The following is a 17,646-nucleotide window of genomic DNA, read 5'->3' on the forward strand; positions in this document are numbered from 1 at the left end:
TTCTTACGAGAGCTGATAGTTTTATGAGTATTTGGAAGTTCCTCCTTCTTTCTTATCTCTCCCCCTGCCTTGTGAAGAAGGTGCCTGCTTCTTCCACCAGGAGAGTAAGATTCCTGAGGCCTCCCCGGGCATACAGAACTGTGAGTCAATTAAACCTCTTTCCTTTATAAACTACCCAGTCTCAGGGAAGTTCTTTAGAGCAATGTGAAAACCGAATAATACACTTGGTCAGAGGGTATGCACATTTTAAAATTTGAATTAATAATTCTGAAATGTTCTCCAGAAAGTGCTATCTGTTCAAATGTTCCCCCTTTTCAAATGTTAGTGCCTGATTTCTCATAAAATGTTTAATGGTAATTATTGTCAATCTTTATAATTTTTGCAGCAGGGTGGGTAACAAATTATATCTTGTTTTATTTTACTTTTGCCGGACTGCTAGTGAGATTGACAATCTCTTCATATTTTTTTCATCCAGTTGTGTATATTCTGTAAGTTATCCATGCAATGCATCTACTTGGGTTGCTCTTTTCCTCAGGAAAATGATTTTAAATTAACTTTACATATATATAAACAAGTTCTACATTCTCCTGAGAATTTTTATTTTTCTTAAAGTTTCAATAAAATACAAGTGACAGAGAGGGTGACTTTTTTGCTTTTCCTACTCTTGTTTCTACTTACAGGCTGCCTCCAAGTTGCTCTGTAAATAAGCACATTAATTTTTAGATCATCGAGATGAATTTATTTTATGGTCACCACCCTGCACTCTAGATGCTCCAGAGGTCAAACCGTGTCCCTTGCTGCTAGGAGACAACCAAATATATTTCATCAAATTTGTTGAAACAGTAAAATCTTTTCTTATTTTGCTTTCCAGGACTGATATTGTTTCAACAAAAACTTTTCACAAAACATGGTGTGGAATCACATCTCTGAATTATGTTTGGATAAATAATATGAGTATTTCATTCACTCTAAAAGATATGGTACTAAATTATTAAAGAAAGGATGCACCTATGACCTTTTAAAGAAAGAATCGTCATATGAGGATGTGAATGTGAAAAAGACATGGGGGAAAGAATTGGAAGACCTGGGTTTGGGCTCTTTTCTGGCACTAACTGGCAATCTGTTGGCTTCCTTTTCCTTGTTGTAATACGTGTAAGTGGTATTTGATAGTTTCTATGGTTCCTTTCTTGTATTGCCTTCTGTGCTATACAGGACAATTTTATGCCCTGTACTTTCTTATCATGCTGATGTTCACAATGAAAATAATCTTTTGAGATCAGTGAAAGGCTGGTCACTTGTCCTTATGAAAGGACACCTGGACAATGGCCTAGAATAAAATCAGAGGGGTTACCATAATCTTCGCCAACCACATAACATTTTTGATTCTGTACTCAAAACAGCATTTTTACAGATAATTGGAGACTACAGCAACCATTCCAACTGGCAGTCAGATTTATAGAGATTTAAAACTTAATTCAGCAGTGAAATTTGTCAGTCAGAATGACTGACATCATAACAACTCCAAACCTACATTTTAATTTGTCATTTGGAGACCAATCATTCTTTGTCAGTTTTAAGCTGACTCGATATAAAACTTTTAAACTTAAAACAATGTAAATATTAAAAAACAGTAAAGTGTTCTCTTTTGAAATTGGCAAATCAGATTTTAAAATATGTCTTAAACACGTGAAAGAAAGAATCCTCCCATTGACATTCTAGCATTTCTATTCTTGAGCTCTCTTAACTGTATTTGCTTCAGTGAACCAGGAACATATAAATCAAAGTCCTGAGTTGAATTACGAGACCTATAGATGATGATTTTAGCCATTAAATTATAAAAGGCTCAATTTTAAAAAATTGGAAAAAATCTCTACTTATGCAGTTTACTTCATTGAAATGGTTATTTTCGTGATTGGGGCCAATTCAATAGAAAGTAACAGAAGATGCCCTTAAGTTTACAATACAATGTGAGCACAGCAGGCTATGTGCAGTTGTTTAAATAAAGCACTACATTGGTAAAATGCAATATTTTACACGTCTTTTATATATTACCCAGAAATAACTATGTGTTTCATGTATCTACTAAATGTTCGTGTAAAAAAAGCAAGAATCCTAAAATCTGAGTATCTCTTTAAGAAGTTATGTCACAAGGAGACCCTTTAAGAAAGGTGCCAACTTTTAGGAAAAGCAGAATTAATGCTATAGTAATAAGTTCTTCAACTATGAGTGAGAGAAAGCTATTGTGAATTAATAGGCATATCAATATTTGACATCCTTTAAAGGAAATGCATCTTGCTTTGTTTGCTTCAAGAGAGACAGTATGGTGGGGATTAAGAACATCTGACAAATTGTTCAGAGGTGCCAGTACTAGTACTGGCACCTACAATCTATGTCATCTTAAAAAAGTTACCTTTATGGGCCAGGGTTTCCTTACCTGTAAAATGAGGTATTGGGTAGTTCTTGAAGTTCCTTTTGTCTCGAATGTTCTGACTCCAAGATCCGCATTCATCATGATGAATTTTCTAGTGTATGAATTACTTGCTGAATGTAGTCAAAATGCTTTTGGAAGCAACTGTGATATTCCCTACCATTCATTTATTCATCAAACATTATTAATTAATATATTCAAAGTATGCTGTAGGTATTAGAAATAGAAAATGAATAAAATACAGTCCCTGGTCCCAAGAAATATGTATGTCATTTGATAGGAAGCAGCTGTGTAACAAAATAGGGCTATAAAGTGTTACAGATACTCTGTTAAAAGTCTGTACACAACATACAATACACAAGGGTTACCTGCCAGGGAGAAATCAGTGCTACTTTTTGGTTAGGTACAGGGAGAGGTGACAGGAGAGGCTTTGTAGAGGAGGACATAATTGAATGATGTCTTAAAACAGGAGGAGTTCACTAGAGAGCTAGTGGATGGTCAGGTGTAGGTGAGAGAAGAGAACTGAAGACTTGTTGTACCGAAACGGCAATAAATTACAATTTTAGGTTCAAAAAAAAAAGAACATTTGATGAATTAAATTGTACTTTGCATATAAACACCAGAGAATTGTGATTATTAATTAATGTGTTGCTCACCTCCAATATGTAGGAAGATGTTTGCAATGCAGAAAAAAGTAAGAATTTATCCTTTTGAAGGCATTCAAACAAAAGAGCTTTATATTTTGTAGCTAATTGCTTTTATTTATTTTTTTCTTCTCTAGTTCATGTAATGGATCAAAACATAAAACAGAAAGGCTCTCCTGTTTACATCTATTTATTTATTTATATTTATTTTGAGACACGGTCTCACTCTCTCACCCAGACAGGCTGGAGTGCAGTGGCACGAACAAAATTTATTGCAGCCTTGTCCTCCCAGGCTCAAGTTACCCTACTACCTGAGTCTCCTAGGTAGCTGGGAGTATAGGCACACGCCATGCCACCCCACCTGGATAATTTTTTCTTTTCTTTTCTTTTGTTTTATGTAGAGATGGAGCTTCATCGTGTCACCCAGGCTGGTCTTGAACTCCTGGGCTCAAGTTATTTGACCATCTCAGCCTCCCAAAATGATGGGATTACAGCCATGAGCCACTGTGCCCTATGTTTTAAAACTAAAGAATAACAAAAATAGATTGCATATTGCTGATACATACTTTTGCACCCTGCTATATCTATACCCAAAACTATGCTGTATCAAATCACAATTCCAGTAGAACAGATTATGACTGGTAGGTTAATGTTTGTTATTTAACAGCACGAAGTAAAACAGTGGACCCTGACCCTGCAGCAAGCTGGCCATTAGCCACTGCAATTTCCTTGGGTTATTGGTATTGTATCATGACGTATATGATGACTTAACAGTTTGACATGCTTTGTACATTGTATTTACCTTACCTACTACTCACAGAGATGGCTCTTACATACCTACAAAGACTATGTCTCCATCAAACTATTGGTAGTCATGATGAATCTGTTATTCTTTGATATTTGTGTCAGTCCTTCTTACGAGGGGATACTTGGCTGTGACATGGGCTCCAATGACAGGGCTCCCATGTGCCCCTTGAGCTGCTTATTTCCAGACTTTGTGTGATGCACGCACATGTTTTGCCTTCCAGACTGGATTATAAACTGCTCTGAGGGTAATAACCTTGTTTTACTGATTTTTCCGAAAAAAAAAAAAAAAAGAAAAAAAAAGAAAAAAAAAAAACCTGCCTCTTTGTTATCTTGGAGCCTGATAGAAGGCTTCAGATACATATCAAATGATATTCCAGTGTTTGCTCTAGTAATGGCATAAACACACAGCATGTACCACTTCAATGTGAAACAAATTAGTGTTTCATATTCTTGTCATTGGGACATGTGTTTTATTAATTAGCAGATTAGCTTGAAGTTAGCCAACCTTGAACTTGAATCTGGTTCTTCCCTGGGAGGGATGATAAAGAAGCACAGGATTGCTAGGGGACCTGTTTATATTCCATGCCCAGTATTCCAAAAACCTTATCTCCTTGAGTCCTTGGAACAACCATGAAAAGTATGCCCAATATTTCCTTTTACAGGCGAGAGAACTAAGGCACAGACATGTTAATTCCCCAGGTTTCCACACTGGGTTAAGTGGCACAGCTGAGATGCGTAGGTAGACATTTTCCAAAGCTTGTACACTGCTTCTTCCCTATGTGCCACGATTCCTGTGTGCCCCGGGATGTGGTGTTAGCATCTCTGTACCTTGATTGTCCTATTTCTGAAAAATGAAGATGTGATGGTTAATTTTATGTGTCAGCTTGGCTAGGCTTTGGTGTTCAGTTGTTTAGACAAATACCAGTGTAGATGTTTCTCTGAACAGTGGATGTGGAGTTAAGTAAATTCTCCTTCATAATGTGGGTGGGCCTCATCCAATCTGTTAAAGGCCATAAGAGAAAAGATCAAGATTCCCAGAAAAGAAAGGAATTTTGCCTCCACACTGCAACATAGAAATTCTGCCTGATTTTGTAGCCTTCAGACTTGAGACTCCAACATCAACTCTTACTGTAATTTCTAGCCTGCTGGCCTGCCCTTAAGATTTCACAGTTGCAGTCTTCACAATTGCATGAGCCAGTTCCTTAAAATAAATCTCCCTCTGTCTTTCTGTTTCTGTCTCTCTCTATATGTACACATATACACACACACACAAACATACACACACACACACACGCATGCACACATACATTTGATTGGTTCTGTTTCTTTTTTCTGGAGAACAATTTCTAATGAAGAAGCTATTTCATACATTTAAAAACCAGTATTAAATGAGATAATTCACTTTAAAACACCTAGTATTCACTCAACAGAGTATCACCATTTGTTTCTCTACTACTATTTTTGTTGTTCCCTACCTTCCTCTTTAATTTAAAATTTTTTTTTCTTTCTTTACCCTTTCCTTTGTAATAAAGCCTTCTTTAATGCATACAAATGTACCAACTGTATCAGCACGAATATTCTATTAAAAGTAGAGCAATATCGCATGACTATTAGTGCCTACAGTGACATTTACACATTGACTTTCACAAGTGAGTAATGATAATTCATACGCACCACATGGCTGTGAGTAATTGCTCCCTTCTGAAGATAAAGGTTAGAATAGTCTGTAGCCATCATAAGTTATTCACCGTGTGTGTATACTTTCATAATATATTTCCCACAATGTTGCTCTGTCTATTTTCATCTAGCTATTTCTCATCTTTATGCGACACAAACTTTACATCGGAAAACATTTTATTATTGATTTCTTCATTGGATAAGTAGTATGGTGAATTTGACACTCAATTCACTTTTTCCTTGATAGCAAATTAGAAAACATTGGAGTTATGAAAGCCTATATTGAGAATGTGTCTAGGGATATGTAAGATGAGAGAGAATAAGAGAAGGGACAAGAGAGAGAGAGAAGGAAGGAGGAAAAGAGAGATTGGAGAGGGCATCAAGAAGGATTTTAACTCTTAAACTATTACCGGCTTCTAATTAATGATACCTGATGTTGATGAAAAAAGTTGAGTTCTGTAAAATATTTGAAGATATTTATTCTGAGCCAAATACAAGTGACCATGGCCATTGACACAGCCCTCAGGAGACCCCAACAACATGTGTCCAAGGTGGTCAGGCCACACTGGTTTTATTCTTTTTAGGAGAACATAAGACATCAATCAATACATGTAAGAGGTACATTGGTTTGGTCCGGAAGGTGGTAGAGGGGGACTTCCAGATTATAGGCAGATTCAAAGATTTCCTGATTGGCAGTTGGATGAAAGAGTTTATCTAAAGACCTGGAATCAATAGAAAGGAAATGTCTGGGTTAAGATAAGGGATTGTGGATACCGAGGTTCTTATTATGCAGATGAAGCCTTTAGGTGGCAGGCTGCAGAGAATAGATTGTACATGTTTCTTATCAGACTTAAAAAGGGGTCAGACTTTTAGTTGATTCTCCCCTGGATCAGGAAAAAGCCCTAGAACAGTGAAAGGGGATTCTCTACATAATGTAGATTTTCTCCCGCAAGAGACAGCGTTGCAGGGCTGCTTCAAGATAGGGCAGAGAAACATGTCTGGAGTTTAAATATTCTGATTTCCTTCTTTGTTGTGTGATGTTATGCCGGGGTCAGGTTGGAAAGTGAGCCACATTATAGAGTGTTAAGTGAAACCCGTCTGATGAGACTCTATGGTTTGTAGGGTGTAACTGTCCAGGCCCCTTCGCTAGGAATTTGTCAAGAAAAGAAAAAAGATCAGAGTTTAGTCCTCACTGAAATCTACTAAATTTGCAATACTCTTGGGAAGACAGAATATAGATAGGATTTATACCAAGGTGTGAACTGTAAGCAGCTTCAGAGGAGGAACTGTGTCTTCATCACTATTGTCAACTCAACTGTTAGCACATAACAGGTGCTTAATAAATATTTTGATTGAATAAATGATGCTAGAACCAATTCTGGAGACTGAATTTGATGAGTTAGGTAGGAGTGTCAATGTAGCTGGGATTTGATGGCAGAGGTGGAGAAATTGATGGTGCAGGAAAGGGAAAGTTAACAGTGAGAGAAGCTTTGCAACAGAATAAGCAAAGTTTACACGTTTTATCATCCTGCCAAGAACAGACCAGGATCTTGTCAAGTTTCTAATCTGCACTGAGTTCTTGGGCATTGTGATGGCTAATTTCATGAGTCAGCTTGGTTGGCCCTGGGGTTCCCAAATTAAACATTATTTCTGAGTATGTCCGTGAAGGTGTTTTTGGATGAGTTTAGCATTTGAATCCATAAAGAAGATCTCCCTTCCCTAGGTGGTGTGCCATCATCCAGACCATTGAGAGTTTGAATAGAAAGAAAGGAAGGGAAGGAGGTATTCTCCTTTCTTTCCTACCTCACTGTGTGAGTTGGGACATCTCATCTCATCTGTGATTTTGGAATGGGGTTTACACTCCTGGCTTCCTTGGCTCTCAAGCCTTCTGACTTGAACTGAATTATGCCACCAGCTTTCCTGGGTCTACAGCTTGCAAGAGGCCAATCATGGGACTTCTCGGCTTCCATAATTGTGTTAGCCAATTTCTCATAATAGATCTTGCTCTCTTTTTATATACACACAATTGTGTCACTTAGTGATGGGATACATTCTGAAAATGCATTGTTAGGTGATTTCATAGTTGCGAGAACATCATAGTGTGTACTTACACAAACCTAGATGGTGTACCCTGTTATATATCTAGGCTATATGATAGAGCTTGTTGATCCTAGGCTATAAACCCATACAGACTGTTACTGTTCTGAATACTGTAGGCAGTTGAACACAACAGGAAGTATTTGTGTATCTAACCATATCTAAACATAGAAAGGGCACAGTGCAAACGCAATGCAAATGATTTTTAAAAAGTGGTACAGCCATCTGGGGCACTTAGGAATGGAGATTGCAGGACTGGAAGTTGCTCTGGGTAAGTGAGTGAGCGAGCGGCAAGTGAAAGCGAAGGCCTAGGACACTGATGAACACTACTGTAGACTTCATAAGTGCTGTACACTTAGGCGACACTAAATCCAAGAAAAATAAAGTGATTGTCCTGTGATAGCTGCGATGTCACATGGCAACAGGAAATGTTCAGCTTTATTATAGTCTTATAGACTACCTTCCTACCTGTAGTCTGTTGTTGACTGATACTGCATTATGTGGCACATGACTTTACACACACACACACACACACACACACACACACACACACACACAGTGTTACTAGTTCTGGCTCTCTTTCTTAGGAGAACCCTGACTCTTATAGATATGTACTGCAGTGTTGAGTCAAATGACTAGCCAGCTACGCTGCCAGTCATAGCTGAACTAAGAGCATCCCCTGCATTCAGCCCAGGAGGCAGGGAACCTGTTGGGATGGCAGGAATCCAGTGACCACGCACCACTGCTTTCCTTGGCTGACGTCTTGCTCTGGTAGTGAATACAGCGTCCCTGCCATTGCTAATGCAATGTCCGTACTCACTGCTGCACTGCTATCCTGGAAGAGTTAATCAGCTTTCATAAGGAGCCTAATTTAGAACCTGGCAACAGCTTAGCCACTGAAAGAAATAGGGCTCACTGCATGCCAGGTGATATAAATTAATGTTATATATGATGAAATGTCCTTTTAGATATTATGTGTAATTTTGAGTATTAGGAAGTCCCAGTAGGCTATTTTTTTAGAAACCAATCTACAAGATTTCATCTTATATTCCTTCTTTGAAAAAAAGCACTGGGAAAAGGTTATATGAATAGTCATATTTTTAACATAGCAGGTAGACTAAACATATAAAAAGTTATTAATAGTAGACTGAAAATATCTATCACACAAATAACAGGCAAAAGGTTAGCATATATTACATAAAAAGCTCATACTTTTTCTTTGGTTAAAAAAATACAAAAAACAACCAATGAAATCCCCAAAGATTCTTGTAACAGGAGATATCATTTGTTAATATGCATATGGAAAAATGTTCAACTAAGCCACAAAGAAGTTACATTTAAGGCATCTATGAAATCACCTCAGATTCTAGTTATGTGATCCTGGAAAAATTATTTAATCTCTCTGCTTCAGGTTTTTCATATGTTAAATGGGGTAAAAATATGACACAGGCATACTATGAGAATTTAATGTATTTTTATGCATGTATTAACTATACATGAAAAATGCTGAAATACTACTTGGTCCAGAATATGAATTGTTACACTTATTTATTAGCATGATTACCCCAAAATTTAAAAAAATGATCACATCACATCCTATAAAACATGCTCTGAAATATTCACATGCCTATCTTGCAGCTATTATGTAAATGGGAATAACTTTTTTGGAAATCAACCTGAAATGATGGTTTAAGAATTATAAACATTTATGCTCTTAACACAATAATTCCAATTAAGGGTATTTACCCTAAGAAAACAAACTCAAAGAGAAAATTATAACTCCAAGCACAATTTATATATTCCTCATACTCCTAGAATGCTTAAAATGTTTTTCATATGAAGAAATATGATGCAGTTGTGACAGACAATAATTATAAAGATGATTCAGCCAACCAAAAAAATTACTATGATAAAGCAAGAAATGCAAAAAGGAAATAAAATGGTCCCTGTAACAAAGACAATTTTTTATGATTTTCCATTATTGGTAACTCTTTCTCTTTTTTATTTTTATTTTTATTTTTTTTTTGAGACAGAGTCTCACTCTGTCACTCAGGCTGGAGTGCAGTGGCTTGATCTCAGCTCACTGCAACCTCTACATCCTGGGTTCAAGCAATTCTTCTGCCTCAGCCTTCTGAGTAGCCGCGATTTACATTTTTATATTTTTAGTAGAGACGAGGTTTCACTATGTTGGCCAGACTGGTTTTGAACTCCTGATTTCAAGTGATCCACCTGCCTTGCCTCCCAAAGTGCTGGGATTACAGGTGTGAGTCACCATGCCTGGGCCAGTGGCTCTTCTTTCTCTGTGTCCCACCCCATCATGTGGCTCCAGGATAGAGGGAAAGGCAGATGCCACTTTGGGAAGGAATAGGATTTTATTCCTTGGAGGACAGAAAAAGGAAACTCATTCCCTGCTGTTTCCATTCCTATGGAGACAGAGATGGAGTTCCAGAAAGTGCAGCAACGAGGTGTGCCTGTCATTGCCTCCCCTCAGAGCAGAAATATTGCGGGGAGTGGGTGTTATTAGATACCATTATTTTGCCTTGTGTTGGAAAAGAGCTTGACACATAATCTAGGGGATATTCAGTTCAACGAGGAGCTACTTAAAAGCTGTGACTGAGATCCAGGAAGGTGAGAGCTAAGATGGTGTCAAAAATACGGGAAGGTCACCAAAAACAGGAGGCTTTCATGGCCTGCTCTCTATTTGGAACTTGGTGTGGTGGAAAATGGAGAAGTCTGTCATGCACGGCAAACTTACGGCAACACAGGGTAGCAGGATAAGCTTTGGTGACTGAGAGCCATGGAGCCACCATGAGCTCCCGTTGGCATGGGATGGGTCCAGGGTGAGGGAATATGCAGTCTGAGCTGTGAGAGAGTAAGGACGTGGCTGAAAGTTGTGATGGTTCATTTTATGTGTCTGCTTCACCTTGTCACATGGTGCCCAGATTAAACATGATTTCTGGATGAGTCAGCAGGTGTTTCCAGATGAGGTCAGCATTTGAATCAGTGAATTCAGTACTGTAGATGGTCTCCTCCAAGTGGGTGGACATCATCTAATCTGTTTGAGGCCCTGAATAGAAGAAAAAGTGGAGGAAGGAGGAATTCACTCCTTTTATTTCCCACCTGCCTGCTTGAGCTGGACATCAGTCCTCTCCTGCCCTTAAACTGGGATTACATCATCACCTCTCCTGGTTCTCAGGTCTTTGGTCTCAGACTGAAATGTATCACTGGCTTTCTAGGGTCTCAAGCTTGTGGATGAAACATGAGATTTAGCCTCCATAATCGCATGATAAATCTCTTTATACACTCACACATATGAATTGTTATATATCTATACATATCTGACATATACATATAAATATGCGTAAATCTGTGTGTGTGTATACACATGAATTGTTATATATACATATATAGATCTACTGGTGCTGTTTCTCTGGGAACTCTAGAGACTTTCATGAGGAGTTTGCCTTGTGTTGTAAAAGATCTTGACACATAATCTATGGGATGTTCAGTTCAATGAGGAGCTACTTAAAAGCTGTGACTGAGACCCAGGAAGATGAGAGCTAAGATGGTGTCAAAAATACGGGAAGGTCGCCCGTCTCTGTCTAAGGCAAAACAAGTCGCAAATGCACTGCTGCTTGCTCAGTAGACACCAAAGTAAGGGACATTGGTAGGCAGAATAATGACCTCTCTAAGATGTCCTTTTCCTAATCCCTTGAATCTGTGAATATATTACCTTAGATGACAAAAGAGCTTTGCAGATGTGATGAAGTATCTTGGGATGGAGATTGTCCTGGATTATCCGTATGGGTCCAATGTGATCACAGAGGCCCTTAGAAAGGGGTAAGTGGAGGCAGGAGTGTCAGAGTCACAGAAGGAGACTTGGTCGTGGGACCAGAAGTCAGAATGATGTGGTCATGAGCCAAGGAATCTAGGCGTCTAAAAATGTGGAATGTGTCTTCTAGAATCTGGAAAAGGCAAGGGAACATTTTCTCCCATAAGATCATACAGAAGCATTATTTTAAGCCACTAGATCTGTGGTACTTTGTTACAGCAGCAACAGGAAATTAATACAGGACCCACGGACTTGGTCTCTGCTGAAGGGGGAGGCCCAGGTCAGCCTCCCTTCATTGGAGCCCAATAGGGATGCAGTAAGTGTCCTGTGGATTTCCGGTCCAGAGTGTGCCCTGGCCCTGTGGGCTCATGGTGCTCTCATACGCCAGGCGCCATCTTGGGGAGCAGTGGGATGGTGGAGGTGTAAATGGGGAGGACCTAAAAGTCAAAGAGTATTTCACAGAAAGGTACTGGCTTACTTTCATGACACAGTTTAAACCCAAACAGGCATAAATGTTCCATGATGATCAAGCTTAAACTTTTCTTCCTACTACTTAGTTGGAGGGAGCTCACAGGAAAATAGATACTCCTAGAATTAAACTGAGGCAGGGTGGGTAGCTACTCGGCTGTGAATCTGTGCAATGCTCACAAGTAGAAATAATGTTAACACCGAGTTTCTGTCATGTGCCAGGCACCATCCCAAGCACTTTATATTTATTATCTAATTAAATGCTCACAACAATACTGTGAGGAAGGTACTAAAATTACCTTCATTTTTACAGATGCGGAAACTCAGGTATCAAGAAATTAAACAATTTGCCAAAGATCTCATGGTTTTTCAGTTGCAGAGCCAAAATTTGGACATAAACAAGCCTGAAACAAAATACAGAGAAATGAAAACAGTTTGATTTATTCTGTTGGCAGGATTATAGATTTGTTCTTTTTGTTTTAATTTTTGTTAATGGCAAAATAAACCCCATGATTGCACTTTTTTATATTTAACATTGGCAATTTCCAATCTGTGAACAAATTGTATTCTGAAATTATCAGCCAGGGGAGTTTGAAAAACATGTGGTTTGCACAGAGACTGCTGTATTTGAATCTCTCTTATTTTTTAGAGATGTTAAATTGGGAAACTTAATCATTATGAATCTCAAATTTTTTATTTATAAAGTGAAGATAATAATACCTGTATGGAAGATGTTTTTTGAATACATGCCTGAAACGTAGTCACTCAACAAATGCACTTCCCTTTCCTCCAAAAAATCTTTATTTTGATAGTCTTCAAAACAAACAACCTAATTTCCTATTTAAAACAATAAATTTCCTGGTGGTGCATATGTATTTCAAAACATCATGCTATATATCTTGAATATATAAAATAAAAAATTGCAGCTCAGCCAATACATCTGTGTCGTTCATGATTCACCAGAAAGATTACACTAGGAGTGTTATTTCAACTCTTCACACCTCATAGTCCTAGTATTGCTTCCACAGGATAATGAAACCTCAGTTACCACTTGGTACAACAAGGATAAGTGGTGTCAGGCCCAGAAGTGAGAATGCTCTCTGCTCTCCTGTTTTCGCTGCCCAGCAGCTTGGCAATGAGCTCTGTGTTAATATTGTTAAAACCATGCTGCTGCTGGTGAGTAGGCAGTGGGAATGGAGAAAGAAGAGGGGTGTAGGAGAGAGCATTTTCAAAAAGGGGTTGGGTAGATATTAAATATTACTGGGCAATTTTAGTAAACTCTCTGCAGTTGTGGCTACTCTAGAGAAGATAAATATTCTCGTGGTTTCATCATGGCTGAAGGATCACTGTTTCCATCAGGCCCTAGAGTTGACTGTCTGTTTCCCATGGGTACGGAAGTCATTCATAAAATAGAGCACTTAAAGTGGCTTCTTATGGACAGTGCAATGTACAAAGCCTTTCTCCAAGCTTATAGGTACCATGTATGCATTCACCTGTGAGAACCTACTCTGTGGTTAAGGATACTTCACTGGGTAGCAACATGGACATAATTACTTAATTTAGACATTGTTTCCCGTGGAGTGTTTTATCTGTGTTACACCCCAAACTGCTTTGTTTTAAATGATACAAAAAAGGTATTATTGGGTTGAGAGGCTAGGAAAAAGAAAGATAAAACCATCAAGTGAATAAATAAATGCATTCAACTATAAGGCCAGCCATGAAAACTGAGCTAAATTAAAAGGCATGAGAAAGGTAAGAGGCATGCTGTTAGATGTGATCTGAAAAAGAGATAGAGGGTAGATGGTGTACTAATCAATCATGCTATCTCAAGCAGTCCTCCAGCAACGAATTCCAATATTTTTGCCCTAAGGTCATTGCCATGATTTCATAAAGGGAAGAAGGTAAACAGATCTTTTCTGTTACTTCTGTTACTTTAGAAGAAAAAAAAATAGAAACATGCAAGAATGTTTTTATTTCCCTGCCACCAATGGATCTATAAGGGTCTGTTACTTTTCAGAAATCTTAGGTTGACATCATCAAATAAGTTTTTCTTTTTCTTTCTTTCATTTTCCAGCCTAGAGAACCAAGTTCCTGTATTTGTACTGTTGCCTTTATCACTGTGATTACATTCCTTCAGTCGAACAGCTTATTCATGTGAAACCATAAGGCATGAAATAAAGAATATCCCACTTTTCATGCTTCTCATCTTCAGTGAAACCATGACAAAAATAATGAAGACAAGACTAATAGAAAAAAACACTAGGAAGCTAGTTTTAATCATTTGAGACATCAGTGCTCTCTACCATTTTTTGCTGGAAGCTTCCTTTAAGACGTCCGCTTTAGTAAATCCTGGACAGCTGGCATTCGGGTTGATTACATAATAGTTTGGGGGACACAGCTACAGAATTATAGCATTAGAATTTAGCAGGCTTAACGCAGAAAAGAAAATCATCAGCAGGAGTCCGTGAGTTGTGGATGAAACTTGTTCTGTGCACACATCCAGGTCTCAAATGTTGGAGGGCACGGAGCAACCTCCTATCAAGAAGATTAGCACCTAGAGGTTATATGAAAAATTTCAGTGAGCCCTGGATTAACACTAAGCCTCAGTGTTTAACGGCCTGATGGAATGCAGCAATTTTCTACTATATCAGCCGGTCCATACCGAATGACACAGCTGACAAGTAAACCCAAGGAATCGCCAGCTCACATCAGGGTCCTCAAGAAACTTTGCCTTTATAGACTTGCATTGTTGGGGTAAATGTGAGAACACACAAGTTAACAAGGGCGACAGACACAAGAAACTAGGACAGGGTATACTGAGGGGGAAATTCTAAAGCACGAAGAGCTTATTTAGTCATCTTTAATTGCTTTTCAGTCAAAAGATGATTTTTACGCTGAATATTTTATTTATTTTTTTTTGCGACGGAGTCTCGCTCTATCATCCAGGATGGAGTGCAGTAACACAATCTTGGCTTACTGCAGCCTCCATCTCCCAGGTTCACGGGTTTCTCCTGCCTCAGCTTCCCTAGTAGCTGGGACTACAGGCATGCACCACCACACCTGGTCAATTTTTGTATTTTTAGTAGAGACAGGGTTTCGCCATGTTGGCAAAGCTGGTCTTGAACTCCTGGCCTCAAGTGATCTGCCCGCCTCACCCTCCAAAGTGCTGGAATTACAGGCATGAGCCACTGTGCCCGGCCTACACTGAGTATTTTATGAATGATATACCCATTTGGGCAGAAATTACTTTTGGCACATTGTATGTATATGTGATCTCGTTAACAAGAAGTGATGAGTAAATAAAGACAGTATGTAAGGACTACAACTTTGAGTTATTTTATTTCAAAGAATTATGTCCCTGAGCACCTAAAAACAAGGGCTAGGGGTGAGTGTGCACAATTTAAATGCATCTGGATAAAATTCAAACGGCCCCCACCCCGGCTGTTTAATCTGCACGTGGCATCAAACATGTGAATATTGGGAAGCGTTGGTTCTTTTTTTTCCCAGATATTTTGAGGCTTCTGAGCACAGAGAATCAAGTTAACAGGAAGTATAGAATGAGATAGGTAAAGAGTGATTGCACCTAAAGAACTTCTTAACTTAAAGGGAGGAGATTAATGATGCTAAATTTAGGATCTGGGGTAGAAATGCCATGAAGGCAGCTTCATCTCCTTTTTTTTTTTTTTTTTTTTTTTTTTGAGACGGAGTCTCGCTCTGTCGCCCAGGCTGGAGTGCAGTGGCGCAATCTCGGCTCACTGCAAGCTCCGCCTCCCGGGTTCACGCCATTCTCCTACCTCAGCCTCCCGAGTAGCTGGGACTACAGGCGCCCGCCACTGCGCCCGGCTAATTTTTTTTCTATTTTTTAGTAGAGACGGGGTTTCACCATGGTCTCGATCTCCTGACCTTGTGATCCGCCCGCCTCGGCCTCCCAAAGTGCTGGGATTACAGGCGTGAGCCACCGCGCCCGGCCTTCATCTCCTTTTTTCTTTAGCTGCATTTGAGATCCTTATGAGCTCAGAGAGTTCTTTTACTGACTACCGGGAAGTCATGTTTGTTGAGTGGGCAAATAGTTATGCAAATAGTTGAAGATAGCCACAAGACTGTTTTAAAAGGATTCCTAATTTTAAAAAGCCACATAGGCATTGCAAGGGAATATTTCTTTCGAACAGGGCTTTTGCTGTTCTTGCCTTTCATATTGTATTCATTTGAGTTAGCAATAAAAAGATGGGAGAAATGACAAAACAACCCTTAGAAATGTCTCTGACTAAGAAAATGATAACCAAGATAAATCGGCAGCAAAACTTTTGTATTTGGGCGTCAATGCAGAATGAATAAGCTTTCCAGAAAGTTCTTGGAGTATGGCTAAGCACTTGGTGCCGGGCTCAAGGCTAGACCATGCTGATGCTGTGAATTCTCCACGGCTCCAGACAGACAGGTTGAGATAACATAAGTTGCCTCTATGCCTAGAAGAGCCTGAGACATGAACTTGGGGGCCAGGAGAGAGCCATGAGTCCATGCCTCGGGTGCTAAGTGCCACATCCCCACTTCCTTCCATAAGAAAAGTGGTGACAGGCCAGGTGCGGTGGCTGACTCCTATAATCCCAGCACTTCAGTAGGCCAAGGTGGTAGGATCACTGGAGCCCAAGAGGTGGGATCACTGGATGCCAGGAGTTTGAGACTAGCCTGGGAAACATACTAAGACCTCGTCTTTTAAAACAATTTTTTTTTTTTAATTGAATGGGCGTAGAGATCCATGCCTGTGGTCCCAGCTACTTGGGAGGCTGAGGCGGGTAGATTGCTTGAGCTTAGCTGTTTGAGGCTGCAGTGAGCTAAGATGGTGCCACTGAAGTGCAGCCTGGGTGACAAAGCAAGACTCTCTCTTTAAAAAAGAAAAAATGAGTGGAAAATGGTTAAGATTAGTTTGGGGGACAAGGAAGTGTGAAAGGATTGAGTTGAAGGAACTCTAATAAAATCCATACTGCATTTCTTACCCTACTGCGACCACTTTTATCTCCCTGATTATTCCCTTATCCTACAGGATGCCTATTTCTTCTTTTATTATTATTATAATAATAATAATAATAATAATAATGTAGGCAATGAATGATATGGACCCTGAAAACTTCACATAAGAAACTTCTCAAAAGCTCCACTGTGTCATAAAAGGAACTCAAATCACACCAAAGCATTTCATTAGGAAACCAAATTAGAAGAAAATGTAAGATTTATCTATTCCTTCATACAGTGTTTCCTTGAAATTTGTGTTTGAGTGTCAGTTCGGAATAGGCTTGACCACAAGTCCAGTGGTGTGAGAAGCAAGGATACGGGGAATGCAAGTCTAGAAAGCATAGAGTTGGCATTAATAAATGCAAGCAGAACTGTTAAAAACATGGAGGCAGGTGAAAACTTTTATTTGTACTGTATATATTGTAGCATCTGTTGTTTGAAGATGCATTCAGGAATTAAGATTTAAAACACTCAAAAAAGCAACTCCAAAAGATCCATATGGGTAGATTAAATTTCAAGATTCGGTAGCAAAATATTCTGATCATTAATGTTACCAACTGAGGAAAACTTTTAATTTCTTAAGCGGAAAGATGAGCAAAATCTACAGCTGCAGTTTCCCCAACTGCACTAACAGTGCAACATATTGAGCATGGCCTGCTGTCATCGCATTATTACCTCAGTTCTCC

The sequence above is a fragment of the Chlorocebus sabaeus genome, chromosome 18 (assembly GCF_047675955.1).
Source record: "Chlorocebus sabaeus isolate Y175 chromosome 18, mChlSab1.0.hap1, whole genome shotgun sequence".
NCBI lineage: Eukaryota > Metazoa > Chordata > Mammalia > Primates > Cercopithecidae > Chlorocebus > Chlorocebus sabaeus.